Below are 6000 nucleotides of genomic sequence, written 5' to 3'. Positions count from 1 at the left end.
CCAGGAGACTACCTCATGAAGCTGATTGAGAATGTGAAGAGTGTGCAAAACGGTAATCAAAGCAAAAAGGGTCTACTTTGAGGAATCTAAAATATAAAACCTATTTTGATTTGTTTAAAACTTTTGTTTACAACATAACTCCATATGTGTTCTCTCATAGTTTTGATGTCTTCAGTATTAATCTACAATATGAAAAATAATGAAAGTAAATAAAAAGCACTGAATGAGAAGGTTTCCAAACTTTTTACTGGTAATGTACATATGCGTTTGGAACACCATATTCAACATGCCAACTCTAAAAAAGAAAAATTGACATTTGAAACATTTTTTTTAAACACTTTGACGTATTTTATGAAATTTGAACTTAGAATATTAACATTTTCCATATTCCATAATTACCCTCAATCTATAAACAAATAAAACTGTAGGTAACAAACGTAAAGGAATGACAATGTTTGCAATTAAATTGCATGCGTAACATAACGTATTAACTTATCATAATTGTATGCTTATAATTTGTGCATTGTTGGAAACTCTACTGAACTATATGAGGAAGTAGATTGTGCTGGTGAAGAACTCTGGGAAATTTGGGTACATGTGAGATGTGATCCCAGCTTGTGTTTGAGGAGTTTGACTTCGGAATAAGTTTATTGTTGGGACATAGCTTTGGCCCATTGGCATAGCTTGGCCCATTATTTCCTGCTTTGATAAGGCAGCACTGAAGGCTGCAAAGCTTTTTTTTCCTGATTTATATTAGATATAATCTGTAGTTTCCCAATTTGAAATTGGAGGACTTCATCGTCATCAAAGTTGTCCAAATCGGGCAGGATCCCCTGGAGCAATGATAAATGATGGTTGGTCTTTTCTGCTTCAACGTTTTTCGTTGGCGTGGTTGTTGGTCAAGTTTTATTGCTCGTTTCCAGGAATGTTGTTTTCTGTGACAATGCTCCAAAGATAACATAATGAAAGAAAAGAGGCGCAAGATGGAACTGTCCTTGGGCCCTCCCACCCACCCTTGTGTTGTATATTAAACAGGACATGCAATCTTTAACAAACCAATAATTTCAGTGACAGGGACTGTCACTTGTGGCTGAAATGACTGGTTTGTTTGGATGATCTCCACAAAAAAAGCTGGCAATGGGTGGTGCACAAACTGGCTTTTGTATTTTAAATAGGAACAATGTCATCAGCATCCGATTCTTCACCGTCATCAGTGTGTACATCCTCTTCTTCACAGACTATTATTTCGTCCCCACTGGATTCCACCGTCACAGGTCCCTCTCTACTTTTTGGAAGTAACTGCTGGTAAAGGTCTTCCTCATGGAATTTATAATTAATTTTGATAAACATCATCTTTTTCACATTTTGGGGAAGTATCCTCCTATGCCGATCGCTGACAAGGTTCCCGGCTGCGCTAAAAGCTTTCTGAGTACAGACTGGAGGGTGGGCAACCTGAGTAAAACAAAGCTAGTTTGTGCAAGGTCCTCCAAATTGTCTCATTTTCCTGCCAGTATTGAAACAGACCGTCTGACTTGTCTATTTAGATGTTATCCCTGAAATAGTCATTCTTTCAATGGTGACCGCATCATATGCAGTGACAGTAGACATGTCCGTAAAGCTCCTTCAGTCCGGACCAGTTGTCAAAGCTTGTTCCTGACTGATCTACATCACCGCCAGCGGGTCTCTTAGGAATGTTTAATTTTTCCTTTCCAGCCGCATTTGCCGGAGAAAATGAAGGAGATGTTGCCGTGTCTCGTTCTGCTTGAGCTGACATTTTCTCACCAACAGCTCTTTGCATCTCTGCAGATTTGTGCCCACTGGAAAGAAAGACACAACGTATGACAAACCTAGGAACAAGTATGGTAATCAAAATATAGTGATATGATTTCAACAGATTGACGACCCTTGAATCCTAGCAAAGCGAATGAAGGGCTTGATATACAAGTCTGACCTACTTAGCAGAATGCTGTTTCAGCTCCTTCACTTTCTCCAGCTGCTTTTACAATTTACAAAAGCCTGATTAGGGGAATGACCTGACTCAAGCTGGCAGTGTCCAAACTAATTTCACATGTGGCAACTTTAAAAGCTTTGAGAACCTTGCACGTCACGGAAATTGGTCTCCACTGCGCTTGACTTAGGTGCATCCCCGATCCTTTCCCTATGCCATAGGTGGATGTGTAGGTTTAAATGGCCTTTTGCTACTCCTCCATCCGCTGAAGCATATAAATGGTAGAATTCTACCTTGTTACTATCTCTTGCTCCAGATGATGGCAAGGCAAATTCAAGAGTGTTTGCTGGCGCTCCAGTATTCGACATGCAGTTGCTGAATTTCGGAAATGTCCACAAATATTTCTTCGGGCCACTGACAGCATCTCCTGCACGCCTCTTTTTAAAAAATAAAATAAAAATACTGCTTCACCAAATTAATTGAGTAAGCAAAACATGGGACATTTTGAAATTGACCCAGATGTAATGCTCTCACAATATTGGTGGCATTGTCGAATTTCATAATTCCCGAGGAGAGTCCAAGTGGGGTAAGCCATTGTGCTATGATTTCCCTGAGATTTTGTAAGGTACTCCGCTGTGTGCCTCTTACTGAAACTGGTGATACACAGCATAGCCTGCCTCTGAATGAGTTGACATGAGATGCTGCTGTTGGTGCTGCTGAGTATATTTACTCAGTGGGCTGTCAGTCATATAGTCTTTTTAGTTTGCCCTTTTTCACTTGTCCACATATTTATAGTTAAGTGGACAGTGGTTTCATCCCATTTCTGAGGACAAAACACTTTTTTTGTTTTTTTGTTCTTGTACTTGCTGGGAATTGCTTGTCTAGTGAAGTGGAATCTAGACGGGATTTGGTGCCGGGGACACAGTACATCCATCAACTGTCTAAATCCCACTGCACTATTGGTGGATACTGGATGCACGTCTAACACCAGTTGTTGTGGCCTTAGTAATCCGCTGTGCAACTGAGTGACTAATACTCTATCTTCATTGCAAATGATTGTTGAACAGTCCAATTGTTTTGTTAAACTACAAGTAGTCTTCCTGGTCCCCTTCTGGGATGATGATCGGCTCCCAGCAGCATTTGGCGTAGCACTCGAGGATCCTTCAAAGGAATTGGATACAGGACTACTTCCGATCCTGATTGAGGGGGAAATTGATGATGAGGGTGTGATGAGGGTGTTGGTGGGGATTGCATACGCTTGGAACAGAGACAAGGGAGCTAGGTGTGGCTGAACTGAAGTTCCTGAATGTTTCAACAACTTCTGATGTATGCACTGCAAGTGGAGTAACAAGTAGGAGGTTCCTAGGTGATTGCGGTCCCTACCTCTACTTGCAACGGCTTTACAAAGGCTACATATGGCTACACAGTAATTGTCTGGGGAGAAATAATTCCACACAGAAGAGGTGGATTTTTTTTTTGCATGACAATGGGCTTTTTCATACCATGGGCAACAACTGTCTCCACTGGAGTCTTATTTAAGCAAACGACATCTCCATCATCAAAATCCTCCGTCAACCTTCTCATTAGCGCCAGCTACACTGATATCCTTCTCCTCCTGGTGTACTTCTACAGTGACATCCTCAATGTCAGCACGTTGACTGGCGTTGCTCCTCCCAACACTTGCAGATGGTGTGCAAATGGTGGAAGGAGCCTCCTTTTCCCATACAGTATTGGAAAGGTCAGGCTTATACATCGCAACTGCAGACACACTTGGACTCGCCTTGAGGATTGGTTCCTGTGCCTTAGCAAGTTTCATTTTTTTTGACTCTTCCACAGGGAGAAGGGCTTACATCATTATGAGACGCAGAACCACCAGTCATAAACACAGGCCAAGGCCATAGCCTTTCCTTGCCACTTTGTGCATTTTAAACAGTCATATGAGAAAACATTAAAGGACCCTGTCTGCATTTATTAAAGGAACCAGCACGTGGGTAATTATATATTGCAATCCTCTTATGCTGCTTACAATGAGACTGTGACTATTTATTGCGGGACATTTAGTTAAATATACACTGGGACGCCAGTGTCTCTTATTCTGTCACCTTCTAATAGAACCAATTCATTATTTTTAAGTGTTTGCTGCTTGATATATATTGTTCTATTAATTGTAGTTCTTGAGTCAGAGCAAACAATTAGTTGCAAATTGCATGTTGAAAGTTTGTTACATTTGTTGCTTTTAACAGATCTAATATAAATGTGTTTATATACACTTGAGTCCTACGGAGTCAATTACTCCCTATGACAGACTACACACCTTTGTTTGTTACAGTGTTATATAGCGCAGAGTACTCTCTCTTTTTTCCATAGTCTCTAATTTTTGTCAACCTAGCAAGTTGTTTTTATACTGAGTTACATCTAATTTTAGCGCTGGATAAAACAAGTCTTTGACAATTTGTCTCGATTTGTGCTTGTAAACTGTCAGCTTACATGTCCACCCCATCTCACGCACCATATATAATAACTAGTTAGTGGGTGGACTACTCTCTCCTTTGCCAGCAATGGTGCCTGCTGATCTGAGAACAGAGTTGGACTGTTTTATCTGCCTGAACATTTATATAGACCCACTAACCCTGAGATATAGACACAACTACTGCTGGGTTTGTATTGATCAAGTGCTGAATACACAGGTAGGTATTGCAGGCAAACATAATTGTGTAACAGTGGGGAGTTTCCAGTCTGTTCTGCCACATCAGAAGTAGACAGATCTTTTGCGCCAAACTTCACTCTCTCATACCTGCTGCTATATCCAGTCTGTGCTGTGATGCTGCTCTATGATAGTCTCCTGAGAGTACACAAGTCAGCAGAACACATCTTATCTGATCCCATCCCTTCCGTGGGAACAGGAAATGTTCTATAAGATGATCCTGTAGTATTAACTGTATCTGTGTGTTTTATCCGGAGAACATTTGGGAAACGAGTTTCTGGATGAGGTCTCCCAAGAAGAAGAAACTGAGAAATATTTTGCAGAAACATATACTATAGAGAAGGAGACTGAGAAAAGCGTGCAGGAGAGACAGTCCGGAAAAAGCAGCTTGTGTAAGAGACTCTCACTGCCCTGCTTAGAGACATCAGGAGACAGCTGAAATACCTAGACAAAGAGAGTAGAAGTGTAACATGTCTGATCCAGTGACTTTCTTACAAGAACCAGACACAGGTGGCTTGTGTGATGCTGAGGACAGATAGAGAGACATGATAACGAGGTCTTTAATGTTGCAGGATCTGTTTGCATGACGTCTCAGACACACTATATAACGGGTGTAAAGAGATCTACAGGTGGAGCAGCGCTCATTTGAGGGCGGCTCCATCCAAACGAGCACTCCCGGCATGACTAGGCGATCCGACAGCCTAGTTAGGCCGGAGTTCACAGAGACGCTCCCATTCAGAGCATCTGTCTGGGCGTGCGGACAGAGATGCTCTCCATTCAAGTGAATCGGGCGCGTCTCTGCCATGGTCATGCACGCCCAGGTGTACGGGGACGCTTTCGGCGTTAGGAGCACCCGCCCATACAGAGCCATGACTAGCGTGGTGCCATCTGAATGGGTAGTAATCTACCAACAGACTGTGGTATGTAAATCCAGCGGCTAAAACAGAATCTAATGTAATCACTGCTATAAAGGAGAAACAATGTTCCAGAGCCTAGCAATGGATCCAAACACATCATAATCTATTATAGCAGGTCTAGAATAGAGCTCTACATTATATGAACAAAACTCCAGATATAATATTGCATCTAAACACAGCTGGTTTTATATATATATATATATATATATATATATATATATATATATAGTGTGTGTGTGTGTGTGTGTGTGTGTGTGTGTGTGTGTGTGTGTGGTGAAAATATTTGGACTATGAGGTTGCACAGTTGTCTTATGATCCGTGTCTATAGATGAGACACATACACACCCTCACTGAGCCCCTTTATGTCACAGTGTGTAGGGAGAGATTAAACAAGCACATCTGGGATAGCCAGACGCTAAAGTTAATGGTCA

This window comes from Pseudophryne corroboree, chromosome 4, assembly GCF_028390025.1.
Source record: "Pseudophryne corroboree isolate aPseCor3 chromosome 4, aPseCor3.hap2, whole genome shotgun sequence".
NCBI lineage: Eukaryota > Metazoa > Chordata > Amphibia > Anura > Myobatrachidae > Pseudophryne > Pseudophryne corroboree.
This window is presented reverse-complemented; position numbering follows the sequence as displayed.